The sequence below is a fragment of the Phoca vitulina genome, unplaced genomic scaffold (genome assembly GCF_004348235.1).
Source record: "Phoca vitulina isolate PV1807 unplaced genomic scaffold, GSC_HSeal_1.0 scaffold21, whole genome shotgun sequence".
Classification (NCBI taxonomy): domain Eukaryota; kingdom Metazoa; phylum Chordata; class Mammalia; order Carnivora; family Phocidae; genus Phoca; species Phoca vitulina.
Window position 1 is genome coordinate 1,926,803 of NW_022589724.1, and position 13,504 is coordinate 1,940,306.

The following is a 13,504-nucleotide window of genomic DNA, read 5'->3' on the forward strand; positions in this document are numbered from 1 at the left end:
TTGCCTTTGTTTTGAGTGAGAGGTCATCTGCTAATCACTTGGTTACCTGTATGTGATGAGCCATTTTTCTCTTGCTGCTTTTAAGATTTTCTCTTTAACCTTAAATTCTCTTTCTCTTCAATGTGTCTTTGGCTTTCAGTGGTTTAAGATACATCTAGATGTGGTCTGTGTTTATCATACTTAGGGTTTGTTGAGCTTTGGGGAATATAATGTTTTTAAAATCAGTTTGGGAAGGTCTACAGCCATTTTTTCTTCATTATTTTTTCTGCCCCTCTATTCTTCAAATTGAATAAAGTCTATCTGTCTTCTTTAAGTTCATCTGACTTCTTCTGCCATCTCAAACCTGCTCCTGAGGTTACACAGTCATTTTATTTCGGTTATTGTACTTCTCACCTCTGAATATCCACTTGGTTCTTTTTCGTAGTATCCAGTTTCTGTGTTTGAAATTTGACTCATTGTTACAAGCACATTTTCCTTTAGTTCTTTGAATACAGTTTTTAAAAATTCTTTGAATATATTTGTAATAACTACTTTGAAGCCTTTGTACCATAGCAGCTTAAAACATTAAAGACATTATCTTGCAGTTTCTGTAGGTCCGATTTGGGGCATGGCTTGACTAGATTCTCTGCTCAGGGGCTCCCAAGGCTGCAGTTGAGCTGTCCACCTTGGCTGTGATCTCATCTGAGACTCAGGGTCCTCCTCCAAGCTCCCTGGTTGTTGGTGGAATTCAATTCCCTGGGGCCACAGAACTGAGGACCTCAGCTCTAAAAGGTCACTTCCTGCTCCCCGCCGTGTGGCCTTCTCCACAAAGTGACGGTTTGCTTCTTTAAGGCCTGTGGGAGAGTGCCTGTTGCTTATTCTTAGCTCTTTTAAGGGCTCACTTGATTAGGTCAGTTTGACCCAGGATAATCTTCCATCTCTTAACTCAAAAGTCATCTGATTCAAGACATGAATTACATCCACAAAATTTCTCCAGTGCAGTGGTATCCCATTACATTCCGAGGTCCTGCCCCCACTCCAGGGGAGGAGACCACACAGAGCATGTTCGCCAGGAGGCAGGAAACGTGGAGCTCATCTAAGCCTTCTGCCTACCACAGCCCACCCTCTGGCCCCCAAGTAGTTGACGCCCCTTCCATGTGAAAAATATATTCACTCCCTCCCCAGGTTCCTGAGTCTCATCTCATTACAGTATGAGTACAAAGTCCAAAATTGCATCATCTGAATCTAATCATCTGAATCAGCTGAAAGTCCAAAATCTAAGTCAGGTCCAGGTCCAGATGAGGGCTCCCGGGTGTCCCCCAGCAGGTGCAGCGGCCAGGACACGGTTCCCCTCCACTCGTGGGCCTGGGAAGCCAAGGGACAGGTTCTCAGCCCTGCCACGGCCAGCACACAGCAGTGGGAAGGCACGGGACAATGGTTACAGACATTCCATCTCAGACAGGGGACATGAAGGTCAGAAGGAGCCATGGGTCCATAACGCTTCTGAAATCTAGCCAGGTAAATGTTTTGCTTCTCTGGACTCAGCTTCAAGACCTGGGAAGAATCCTCTGGAACTCTTGCCTCTTTCTTCTGGGCACACAGCTCCCCAACTCTTGCCCTCCTTCCTTTTTTAGGAAAGGTGACATGGTTGCGATGGAGTAGTTTTACCAATCTGCACCCCCCAGTGGAGTTTTGGGGGTCCAAGACTCTCCTTTCATTGTGTACTCTCACTGTCCCTTTTTAGTCCAAGGTGGCAGGCTTTCTGCTGAAATAATTTTCTTGAGAACTTGGGCATCTTGTATGAATTCGTTGCTTTTTACCCCACTAGACAGAAGCCACATCCACAGATCTCTCTTTTTCTCTGCAAGCTTCCTAGATGCCCCTGGCTCAGCTGAGAAGACCTTTGAGGTGCCCACACCCCTAATCTCTTGAAAGGGCCCTCGGTGGGGCTGAACGTCCTGACCTTTCGTTCGCTTTGAGGTTCTAACAAAAGGTGGTGCAGTCACACACTGGGCCTTCTCTCTGTGCCACACGTTCAGCAGCCCTTCTGAGTTTTAGCATCTTTTGCCATCTGGAGAGGCTGAGAATTTTCTTTTCTTTTCTTTTTTTAAGATTTTATTTATTTATTTGATAAAGATAGAGAAAGGGAGAGCACAAGCAGGGGGAGCGGCAGGCAGAGGGAGAGGAAGAAGCAGGCTCCCTGCTGAGGAAGGAGCCCGATGTGGGGCTCGATCCCAGGACCCTGGGATCATGACCTGAGCCGAAGGCAGCCGTTTAACTGACTGAGCCACCCAGGCGCCCCGAGGCTGAAAATTTTCTAAATCATTTAGTCCTACTTCATTTTTGTGTACCTCTATCCGTCTCCTCTTGGGTTCTACTGTGAGTAGTGGGAAGAGAGCAGCAAGCACCTTCCTCACTGCCTGGAAATCTCCTTCGCTATATACCAGGTTCATCCCTTATCAATTCTACATAACTGCAGGCAGTTTTGCTAAGCTTTCTTTCTTTCTTTCTTTTTAAGATTTTATTTATTTGACAGACAGAGAGACACAGCAAGAGAGGGAACACAAGCAGGGGGAGTGGGAGAAGGAGAAGCAGGCTTCCCGCTGAGCAGGGAGCCTGATGTGGGGCTCGATCCCAGGACCCCGGGATCACGACCTGAGCCGAAGGCAGGCGCTTAACGACTGAGCCACCCAGGCGCCCCTTTGCTAAACTTTCTGCCGCATAAAATAAGGGTCCCCTTGCTCCTGTTTCCAATAATGCGGTCCTCACTCTCTTCTAATCAATCCTTCTGATGCTTCACCAACAGTGTCCTCAACATCCATATTTCTACAGACAGTCTGTTCAAGGAAACTTAGCCTTTCCTATCACATTCTGCAAAATTCCTCCAGCTTTCTCCCACTGTTCATTGCCAAAGCCACTCCCCCATGCTAGGTATTTGTTACAGCAGCATCTCACGTCCAGGTACCAAAATCCGTATTTGTTTCCTATTGCTCTGTAACAAATCACCACAAACTTAGTGGCTTACAATAGCCCTCATTTACCTGTAGGTCATTGGCCTGGGCATCACTTAGCTGGGTTCTCTGCTCTGGGCTCGTGGGCTAAAATCAAGGTGTCTGTGGGGGTTGCTGTCTCTTCTGAGGCCTGGGGTCTTCTTCTAAGCTCACTCTTGTGGGCAGAATTTGGGTCTTTGTGATTACAGGAACAAGATCCTCAGCTCCTAGAAGTCGTTTGCTGAGAGATTCTCCAGCTGGCTCTGAAGAAGCCAGCCACCATGCTGTGATAGGTCCAGGTGGCTAGGACTGAGGATGGCCTCTGGGAGCTCAGAGTGACAGAGTTCACGTTGAATTTCTGGAAGCGTACTCCTCAGTGTGATTAGTACCGCAATGACAATGTAGATAATGCAGGTGCATCTGAAAATCAAGTTCAGCAATGCCATTCTTGTGATCAGATGCCTACTTACCATTAACGAAGGTTCCTTTCTGGGGCTCCTGCGTGGCTCAGTCGGTTAAGCATTTGCCTTTGGCTTGGGTGTGATCCCAGGGTTCTGGGATCGAGCCCCGCATCAGGCTCCCTGCTCAGTGGAGAGCCTGTTTCTCCCTCTCCCTCTGCCCCTTCCCTGGCTTGTGCTCTCTCTCACTCACTCTCACTCTATCTCAAATAAATAAAATCTTTTTTTTCTTTTTAAAGAAGGTTCCTTTTTGAAAACTTGTAAAAATTCCCAAGAAATGAAACCTTCATCACATGAAGAGCTCCTTAGATATCAGCTGGGAAGGATTTGTTTTATTTATATGAGTCAATTCTGAATTTCTTTACGGGTTGAGTATGTGTTAAATTGCTTGCACCAACTAGCTTCCTTTCTCCCTCCGATGAGAACAGTGCTTCTCACACTCGAACATGCACAGGATCACCTGACATCTTGTTAAGAGGCAGATGCATGTTTAGTAGGTCTGGGATGGGCCTTAAGATTCTGCATTTCTCACGAGCTCCCGGGAGATGTCAATGCTGCTGGTCTGTGGGCCGTATTTTGAGTAGCCAGATATTCAAGTGAGAAAAAGGAGAGAAGAAAACTCCAGGTTGGCTAGTCACTAGTGTCTTTCCCTCACACACACGCCAGATGGTGTTGTCAGCTCAGGAAACGTAACAGGGCTTTCACTGAGGCCAACTCTACTGGTCTAAACAATCCTCCAAATCATGGGTCCACGGGAGGCAGACCTGGAAGGCACCCAGAGGTCATCCTGTGCCCAATGTAGCTGATGGGGAAGCTGAGGCCAGGGAGGGAAGGGGTTTGCCCGAGGTCACACAGCAAGTTAGGGACAGCGTTTTCTTTGTCAATCCCTGTCATTCCATCTGGTCACCCATATTTTAAATTTGGTCTGGGTGTGTTTTTCTTAAAGTGTTCAGTTGGTACTCTTTTTAAAAAAACATTGTCTCTTCAGAAATTGGCCTTGCCATATTCTGTTAAATTATAAAATAAAATGAGTTACCAATCTTGATAGAAAGTTCTAAAGACCTGGCCACATGCCTCGCTATATCAGAGTCACAATATTTATTTAACAAGTGGGGTTGGAAATACCGGCCTCTTCCGTCTCCTCATGTCTAAGAGGGTTAGCGCACTACACACAAAATCTCTCACACTTGTACACAACTTTAGTTTTGTTTTCAAGGGTTTTATTTTGTTTGATCCTATGAAGTCAACCAGATGAGGATTGCTCTCTCCTGTCTCCTGCTGCAGCTATTGCTGCTAATGATGAGAATGACGATGAGGATGAGGATGATAATTGCATGAGTTGGGCAGTGCTCTAGGCATTCATATAAAGGATCTAATTTAATTCTCAAAACCCCTGGTGAGGAAGGTGTTAGTCCTCCCCTCTCCACCCTCCATTTTAAAAGGCGAGGACACTGAGCCTCAGAGAGGGTAGGGAACTTGTCTAAGGTCACACAGCTAATCGATGGCTGTGCTGGGATCTGAATGCAGACAGTCTTAGGCCAGAGCTCAATGATAAGGGCTCCATCCCTCTCGCTCCTGGAGGGCAGGGGACGACCCGCCCGAGTCTGCAGCCCATACCCCCTGCCGGCCACGTCCCTTCCCTTTTGGTCCAGTTACACCACACTGCCGGTTATGGCCTGAGGATTACTGAGTCTGTCCCGCTTGGAGGGCGCAGGAGGTCACAGTGGATTCCTGTCTCCGGGCAAGCTCATTTCTTTCGAAAGCGCCGAGTCTGGGAGCAGAACCGGGGACAGGGGCCCAAGTGCAGAGTGGCCAACGGTTCTGACCTGCTCCTTCATGGGCAGCTGTCCAGGTACCATCCCCTTTTGCCCACACCCACAGTCTGCCCTCTCTCTCTTCCAAATGAGGCAAGAAAGGGAATGCAGGGTTTGGGAGGCATCTCTGCAGCTTCTCCCTTGAGCTTCTTGCTGCGGAGCAGGGAGGCCTGCAGTCCATGGCCAGGTCAACTGCGATTGCTCCATCCAGCATCGATCTGCCTTCAGAGTGTTTAAAACCCATGGGACAGGGAGTTGTGTCCCATCTGCCGTGTCATGATTCCTCTGTGAATCATCTCGAACCTTCTTTTACGAGGCAAAGGTCAGTGGAACTGATTGCTCATTAGAATTAAGACAGTTATTTCAGTATCCCAAAAAGAAATTGCCAGAAGGGTGTGTCTATTGGGCAGCTCTGGTTATTAACTCAAGAGTGATTGCAAAGCAACACTGGGGTCTAATTGCCAACTGTTAGAAAAGGAAGCAAACTACTGGGTTATGGAGTTTGAAGGGACTTTAGAAGTCATATGTTCAACTCACTCGCGATGCAGGACTCCCTCCTGGCCCCCAGCCTGTGGTCAGTGACCCTAGCTTGTCCACTGCCACTGGGAGGGATGCTCTTCCCTTTTCAGGCGGCCCATTCTGTTCTCAAATGGCTCATGAAACTGAAATCCGTCTCCCTGAAGTTTCCCGTATTGCTCTGGATCCCCCTAGGAGGCCACCCAGCGTGTTTGCTCTCTCAGCCCCTCGGAGATTCAACGAGAGAGAAGACGTGTCTGAGTCTTCTGTGCTGTAGGCCAGCCAGCCTCATTCCTTCAAACCATTCTTACGGGATGTGGTTTTCACTGGAGTTCTGGGAGCAGGGAAGATGGATATTTGCATTAAATCTGCTCCATTTAACCAAAGGTAAAGACTCCATTCTCCATTGCTGCAGAGGTCAAGGCTAGCTAAGGCTGCCCCAGATGCCCTGAGAGCAATAAAACGACATTAGGAAGGCTGTGGGGCAGGGCGGGGCAGGGCGGGGCAGTGCATGTGTGCGTGCACTCGCGCGTGTCTGTGTGCGCGTGTGTGTGGGGGGGGGCAGCAAGACTGGGAGAGACGCTGTAAGGGAGGCTTCATTTTCCATAATAGGAAGTCAATAATAATGATCTAAAACAGGAAAATCATGAGAAAGCAGGGCTGATGTATTATTTGAAATACAGGGACAAATACTGGAAGAAATAGCTTGAAATGTTGAGTAGAGGCTCTCTTGGGAGCCAGATCTAGATGGGGTGGGGATGGGTAGGCAGAGGACTACTGATTTTATTACAAACCTTGAGGACTATTAGGCTTTTTAAGCAAAGTACATGTACTCAAGCTAACTGAGTACATTTGGTAAAAATTATCTTTAAAAATTCTCCCAAATGGAGTCTCAGTCCAAACTCTTGTTAGTAGGGAAATAATTAGGGACCTAGATTTGGCTTTATTTAGCAGGCCAGATTTCAGAGAGGTTGGCATTTGTGGAAGGACAGATCTGGATATAAATTCTGATTGGTCACTCGCCAGCTGTGTGACTTTGGGCAAGTGTCCTAACCCCTCTGAACCGCAAGTCCTCATCTGTAAGACAGAGGCAGTACTCATACATCACTCTAAGGGGGTTGTGAACATTACATGAGATGAGGTGGGCAAAGCTGGGAGCCTAGAGTACCCAGGAGGACAGGTGCTCAGGGACCATTTACTGGCCAAAGACTCAGAATTGCTGGCACTCAGAGATCTCCTGGGTACCAGGGAAGCCATCAGAAACAACGAGGCGTATCTCGGACCTCTGCCTGTGGAACAGTTGCTTTTCATAAAAGTCAGATTCTGTGTTGTTTGCTGCCTTGTGGCTGAACAAATGAGCAAAAGTCCTTGGAGGCTTCCCAGCCTCCTTTCCTCTCCATCTGTAGGGAAATTAACTTTCAACTTGTCTCTTCTTGTAATTATTCATCTGTGGGAAAACTCTGAACTCAAGAACTGCAGGGGACTTGGGGGGGTCATTTTAGTCCAGTCTTTTCACTGTCCAGTGAGAGCACCGCTTCCTAAGAGGGGCTCGGAAGGGGGTCCCCGGGCTGGTTCATCCTCTGTGCCCACAGGTAGGGGATGGGAGTGTGAGCCCGGGCCACTCTGCAAAACCCCAGCAGGCCATGGGATTGGGGAGACCAGGGGAGCCTGCCCTGACATGGAATGGGCTCAGCAAGCTCCTTTTGGAACCAGAAGCTGAAGGGAGATAAAACTGCCCTTCCTGGGTAAGATTCTGGACAGTTCTGGGAACTCATCTGCAGAACAAATTGATTTATGGGGATCCAGCTGTGAAGAACTATACAAAACAGCGATCAGAGGAGATACACTCCAGATGTGGCTCTATTAAAGGCAGGGCTAGAACAGTGGGGTTGAAAGACTTTCTGAGGTCCAGTGGACCGTGGAGACTTCGAGAAAGTATGGCCAAGAGCCTGCGGCTTCCAGCTGCCGATCCTGAGCTGGAAAACAGCTTAGAACCCATTGCGTCCAATCTCTTGAAACTATAGATGGGAATCCCAAAGTCCAGGGAGGGAAGGGACTTACCCCGCATCACACAGCGCGGGGAGATGAGACTGGGGCCAGAATCCGCGTCCGTTGCTGTCAGTTCCAACGTCTGTCCCATCACCAGCACTCGCTCACCTGCCTTTTAGAGCCAACTCAGGCTGTTTTCGGAATTGCAAGTTGAGGGAAGGCTCCACCCTGCCACGCTCTGATGGTGATTTACCCCAAGAGGGAGACCTGGCTGACCCTAATGCGGGGTTGAAGAGCTCCCTGCCCACCTCACGGGCCTCTGAGACCTTCCTGTAGAGCCAGCCGGACTCAGTGATCCTTCCTCCGCTAGCTGCCCTCTGTCCCTGAGGGTGAGGGCAGGGGTGGCCAGCGCACAGGAGGGCGCTCCCCCACGGCATCGCCTCTGCCAGGAAAAGGATTTCAGGGTTTGCTGCCTGGGAATGAGATTCATATTTGGTAGACTCTCAGATGAAGTCTAGACTCCCTTTTGTACTAGCGTATACCTGACATACACGGTCTCTTGCCCCCAACACTTCACTTTTCCCCGGTTATTGGAAAGATACAGGCTTAGCTGAAAAATCAGAAACTATGCAAGAATCTAAGGAAATCACTTAGTTCTCGCTACCCAGAGACAGCACCATTTGGAACTATTTCCTTCCAGTTCTTTTTTTGTTACCACCATCCCTTTCACTGGGTTGGAATTGGCTCAGTATTAGCTTTTGCCAAGTGAACCTGGTTCTGTCCTTTGGGGAAAAGCAAAATTAGTCTCCTTCCTCTGCCCATACCAGGGTTCAGATGTGTGAAGACAATGTTTCCACAGATTCTTCCCACATCTGGGGGAAAACCTAAACTCCATTTTTAAATGCCAGGGTTTATCATTACAAGTATGATCATTGCCATTTATTAAGTGTGCACGGCTTGCAAGGCATTGCACTGCTTGCTTTTCATACATTCCTTCATTTAATCTTTACAACAACCTTTCTAAGGAGATATCTTCTAGCTCCAATTTATAGGGGAAGAAACAGGCTCAGAGATTATGGGTCTCATTTGGGCTGATGGGAACTGAGTTCAGAAGATTATCACCTCCCTTCATCTGGCCTCTTTATCTTTATTAATATATCCAGAGGACACACTAGCATTCCTGACAACCTTACTAAAGTTGCTTATTGAATGCTATACATGCAAAGCAAGCCTTTATGGTTGTTCCCGACAAATTCGTTTCCTTCATTCTGTCTCACAAAGACATTTTTTTCCTTATAGCAATCACTCTGAGGCAACATAACTCATGTAGAATTCCTGGCAACAATATTTAAAAACAAAAAACAAAAAGGACCCAACCAACCTCCTAGCTCGGCTCCTAGGACACAGTACTCCCCCAGTACCTGGTTGCTATGATTATTATATGAGGTGGGTGACACTGTTTGTTTGGTTCCCTGGGTTTCCCTCTGTTCCCCACAAAACACAGCAGAAGAATGTGCTAAAAGTAGCCTTGTGCTAAGGAGGAGCTCATCCACTGTGGTTGGTCTCTGAGCTGGCTTCCAGAAGCATCCTTCCTCCCCAGCTATTGGCAGAAATAAGAAGCCAAGAAGATGCTTCCTTGAGTTGGGGCGCTTCTGCCCTATGCCCGGCCCCATGTTCCCCGGGGGTCTCCCCATCCCACCCGTGTGTTGGTGGGGCAGGCCTGTGTGTCTTTGGTGGGAAGACCCTCTGCTCCCCAACAGCCTCCGAGCCCGTGACGTCCCAGCCCGCCTTGCTGCTGCTTCTGCTGCTGATCCCTCACCCACGTGGCTCCGAGGAGACACTCCTTTGAGCGGGGTGGAGCTGTCAGAACGGATTTTAAAATATGGGTTGTATTTCATTTTAATTTTTGGTTATTTTCTAAATTTGGTCACAGTCGCATCTTCTTGTTCTAAAACGAGAAGGAGGATGCAGCTGCCCTCTGGGAAATCTCCAGAGAGGAGAAGGGAAGAAAGCCCTCGTGCTTCTCTGCTGATTGCTCTGCTTCCTTCCTGAGCTCTCCAAAGCCAGCTATGTGGGAGTGGAAGGGACAGATGTGGACCTGAGAATACCCACATGTTCCCCTTGAACCTGGGAGCTCCATGGAAGGCATACTGTCACCAACCCAGGACGACTCACCAAGGCTACTGGCCCCCACATGTGCCAGACAATCAGACACTGTCCCCACCCCAGGGAGTAAAACCCACTTGGACCCACGAAATTTTGATTCGAGGTGGACACAGAGAGATGGAAGGAGCCTTAAAAAAAAGGGATCGATCTCTTTGTCATCATAGAAGGGTGACATCTGTGCCATCTTGAAAGGCTGAGCAGGCCATGGATTGGCAGGGGAAGGTGGTCCAAGGGGAGGGTGGCAGGGCCAGGAAGGGTGGGTGGTGGTGTTGCTGGAACATGGGGAAGGGAGGCTGAGAGGGCGAGCCACGTCCTGGCTGGGGCCCTATCTCGGCTGGCTCAGATGCTAAACTGAAGAATTTAGACTTCGGCCTGGAGGCAAGGAGGGGAAATGGTCTTTGCAGGCAGGACAGGACAGCAACTGGCCAAGGAGCCACTTCCTCACATTGCATCATCCTTCCCCAAGCACCCATCCCCCACGAGTGAGCTGCCGAGGGCTGGGATTCTATCACACTGTGTGGTTTGGCTTCTGTCCCCAGCCCTGCACTGAACCTCTCCTGCCAAGGTCAAGGGCCTCTCATATACGAAATCCCTTGAAAAGTTTCCTCCACATGTCCCTGCGTCTCACCACTGCATTTGGCCTGCTCTAGCCCGGTCTCCTCGGGGGTTCTGGCCACCCTACCATGTTTCTTAGTTCCCACCCACCCCAGACTCATCTCAATTGCTTCTATGGGTTTTCTCTCCACATTCTTGACCCACATTTCCCAGGATCCTCTTGCGAGGGGCCCATAGGCATGGCTTTAATGCCAACAGTTACTTGGGTCTATCAGTTAGGACTTGTATGCAGCTGCGAGCTGAAAAACAGTGACTTAATAAAATTCCAGGTCTTATTAGTCCTATGTAGAAGGATGCTCAGAGTTAGGCATTTCAGGGCTGATATGGTGGCTTCACAGTGCCCTGAGGGAGGGAGGCTCATTCTGTCTTTCCATACGTTCTTGTCACACTGTGATTGCAAGATGGCTGCCCCCGTCCCCCCACAAGCATTCCGTTTGTTTTCATTCAAGGAGAAGGAGAAAGGACGAGAGCAAAAGACCTGCTGGCTGAAGAGAGGCAAGAGGAGTCACCAACACTGTCCGCCTTTGGAGTTACCTGTCCCTCTGAGTCTTAGTGAGGGGTTGGCCTGTGCTCGTCAGCCTGGAGGGACCCTGGCTCTGTCACGTCATGGCCTGGCACCAAGGCCTGGCATGGATCTTGTTCCTTTGCAACATCAGTGGCTCATTTCACTGTCAGATATATTCGTGTCCTGATAGCAACTAAGGGAGAGGAAGGTGCAAAGCAATCTCGTGTTGGAAGATGGAGCTGGGGTGTTGCTCAGTGCAGGACGGCCGGGGCTACTCCACTGCCAAATCCTGGCACGCAAAGGGAGGAAGAGGCTCTCACTCAGCTGGACTTGCTGTTCCCGAGGCAGGGAGTCCAGAATTACTCCAGAGTCCGAAGCATTATTTGCCCTCTTAAGCTTGTCTCTCAGCCCCTGCACGCCGGCAACGTGCAGGTCTCTGCGGCCCGCGTCTTCCCCACCCTGCTGCCTGCTGAGCATTTCCCTCTGGTTGTGCCAAAGCTGCTACATAACTCATTCGAGCCTGGACTCGGGTCTTGTCTTCCCCCAGCCTGCCGTTCTTCCCGTGCCGTCCGCGAAGCTGGAGGATGTGGTTTGTCCCCTTGGCATCTGTTTCCCTCTACTCTGGCAAGAGCCACAGTGTGTCTTTGGGATCTACCACTTCCCCTATTAGTCTCTGTGGTCCACATGGCTCCAGCAGAGCTCATGGACCAGGTCCAAGCCAGTGAGCACAACCACAGTGACTGGTTCAGGGGCCAGCATGTGATCTAAGCTGGTCCAACCAGAGTGAGTCTCAGTGCTTTCACGGAGATGCTAAGACACCAGCCCATGTTTGATTTCTATATGACTTAAACCTCGAAGGATATAGCTCAGAGAGGCGTTGGCAGCCACCTTGTGACCATGAGGCTGGTGGTCATCCTGTGGCAATGTAAGAAGAGCCATCAAGAACAGTCAGCACAGAGTACCTGAGCCAAGAGAAGGGGAGAGCATATACTGATGATATGGGTTGGGTCCTGGGATCCAGGTGTGACTAAAGTGAGTGAAATCCACCCTCATACTGTTCAGTTGTAGGAGCCAGCCCACTCCCCTGTTCCTTTTCATACAGGTCAGTTTGACTGTCACCAAGGTCAGCCAGTTGTAACCAAGTGTTCTGCTACATCTGTCTCCCGGAATGGCAGAGTACCATTTATTTAGCCACTTAAGCCAGAAAACTGGGGTCACCTCCAGACTCACTCCCCACATCCCGGGAGTACTGAAAGGCTCTCAGTCCTGCCAGCCATCTCCCAGGCCAGTCTCCTCCCTGCCCTCCCCATGTCTGTTGTCTGTTCAAACCCATATCCTCTCTTCCCTGACCCACAGCATCGCCCATCAAGCAGCCTCCTCTCCAGACTTGCCATCTCAATTTCTCCTTCTCCCCACTTGGCAGTGTGGTCTTTCTAAAAGCAGATCTGACCCGGACAGTGTTCAACTACTCCCCAGGCTCTGCTGAGTCTCGTAAGGAATGACCTGGCTCTGAATGCAGCCAGTGGCCCTGGGCAGAGTGGGTGTGAAATCGTGAGGTTGCCAGAGCTTGTCTCTGGGGCCTCCTTCCCTCTTCTTGGTGCTGTCTCCCCCCCGTGCACCATCAGCTGAGCGTGGTGCAGAACTGCCCAGGTGGACCAGGCCCACAGAACCAGAGGAATTTTCAGGCCTGGGATAGGTCAGGCCTCTCTTGCCTAGCACTACAGAACCAGAGACCTTGGGGTGTGAGGAGCCACGAGGCCCTCACCAGCCTTCCCTCCCCTGGGTCCCCACCCCCTGGCTGTAGCTAGATGTCCAAAGCCAGCCAAGCTCAGAGGGCAAGGGTGAGGGGCTGGGATGTGATAGATAAAGGGGGCTGGGGATGGGGTAGGGCTCAGGAGGCCTGAGGTTTAGACTGAATGAGCTTCCAATTCACTGTGGAACCATCTCTGATCCAGTCAGGCCAGCTTCTTGGGTGTCTGACCTACTCCCTAGGCGCCACACATAAAAGGGGCCCACTTGGTTTAATACTCTACCATTACCACCATGAAATTCTTTTTTTTTTTTTTTTAAAGATTTTATTTATTTATTTGACAGAGAGAGACACAGCGAGAGAGGGAATACAAGCAGGGGGAGTGGGAGAGGGAGAAGCAGGCTTCCCGCTGAGCAGGGAGCCCGATGTGGGGCTCGATCCCAGGACTCTGGGACCATGACCCGAGCCGAAGGCAGACGCTTAACGACTGAGCCACCCAGGCGTCCCACCATCATGAAATTCTTAATTCTTTTTGAAAGAGGGGGCTTCGATTTTCATTTGGCATTGAGCCCCACAAATGATGTGGCTGGTCCTGTGTCCGTCCCCCCACCTGGTGTGTGACAAAGGTAGGACCCCTGGATCCCTTGCAGTTGGGGGGCTGGAGCACTCCAGCGTCAGGAAGGGGAGGAGTGTCTGCTCCAAGTTTGCCAGGTGGAGGTTTG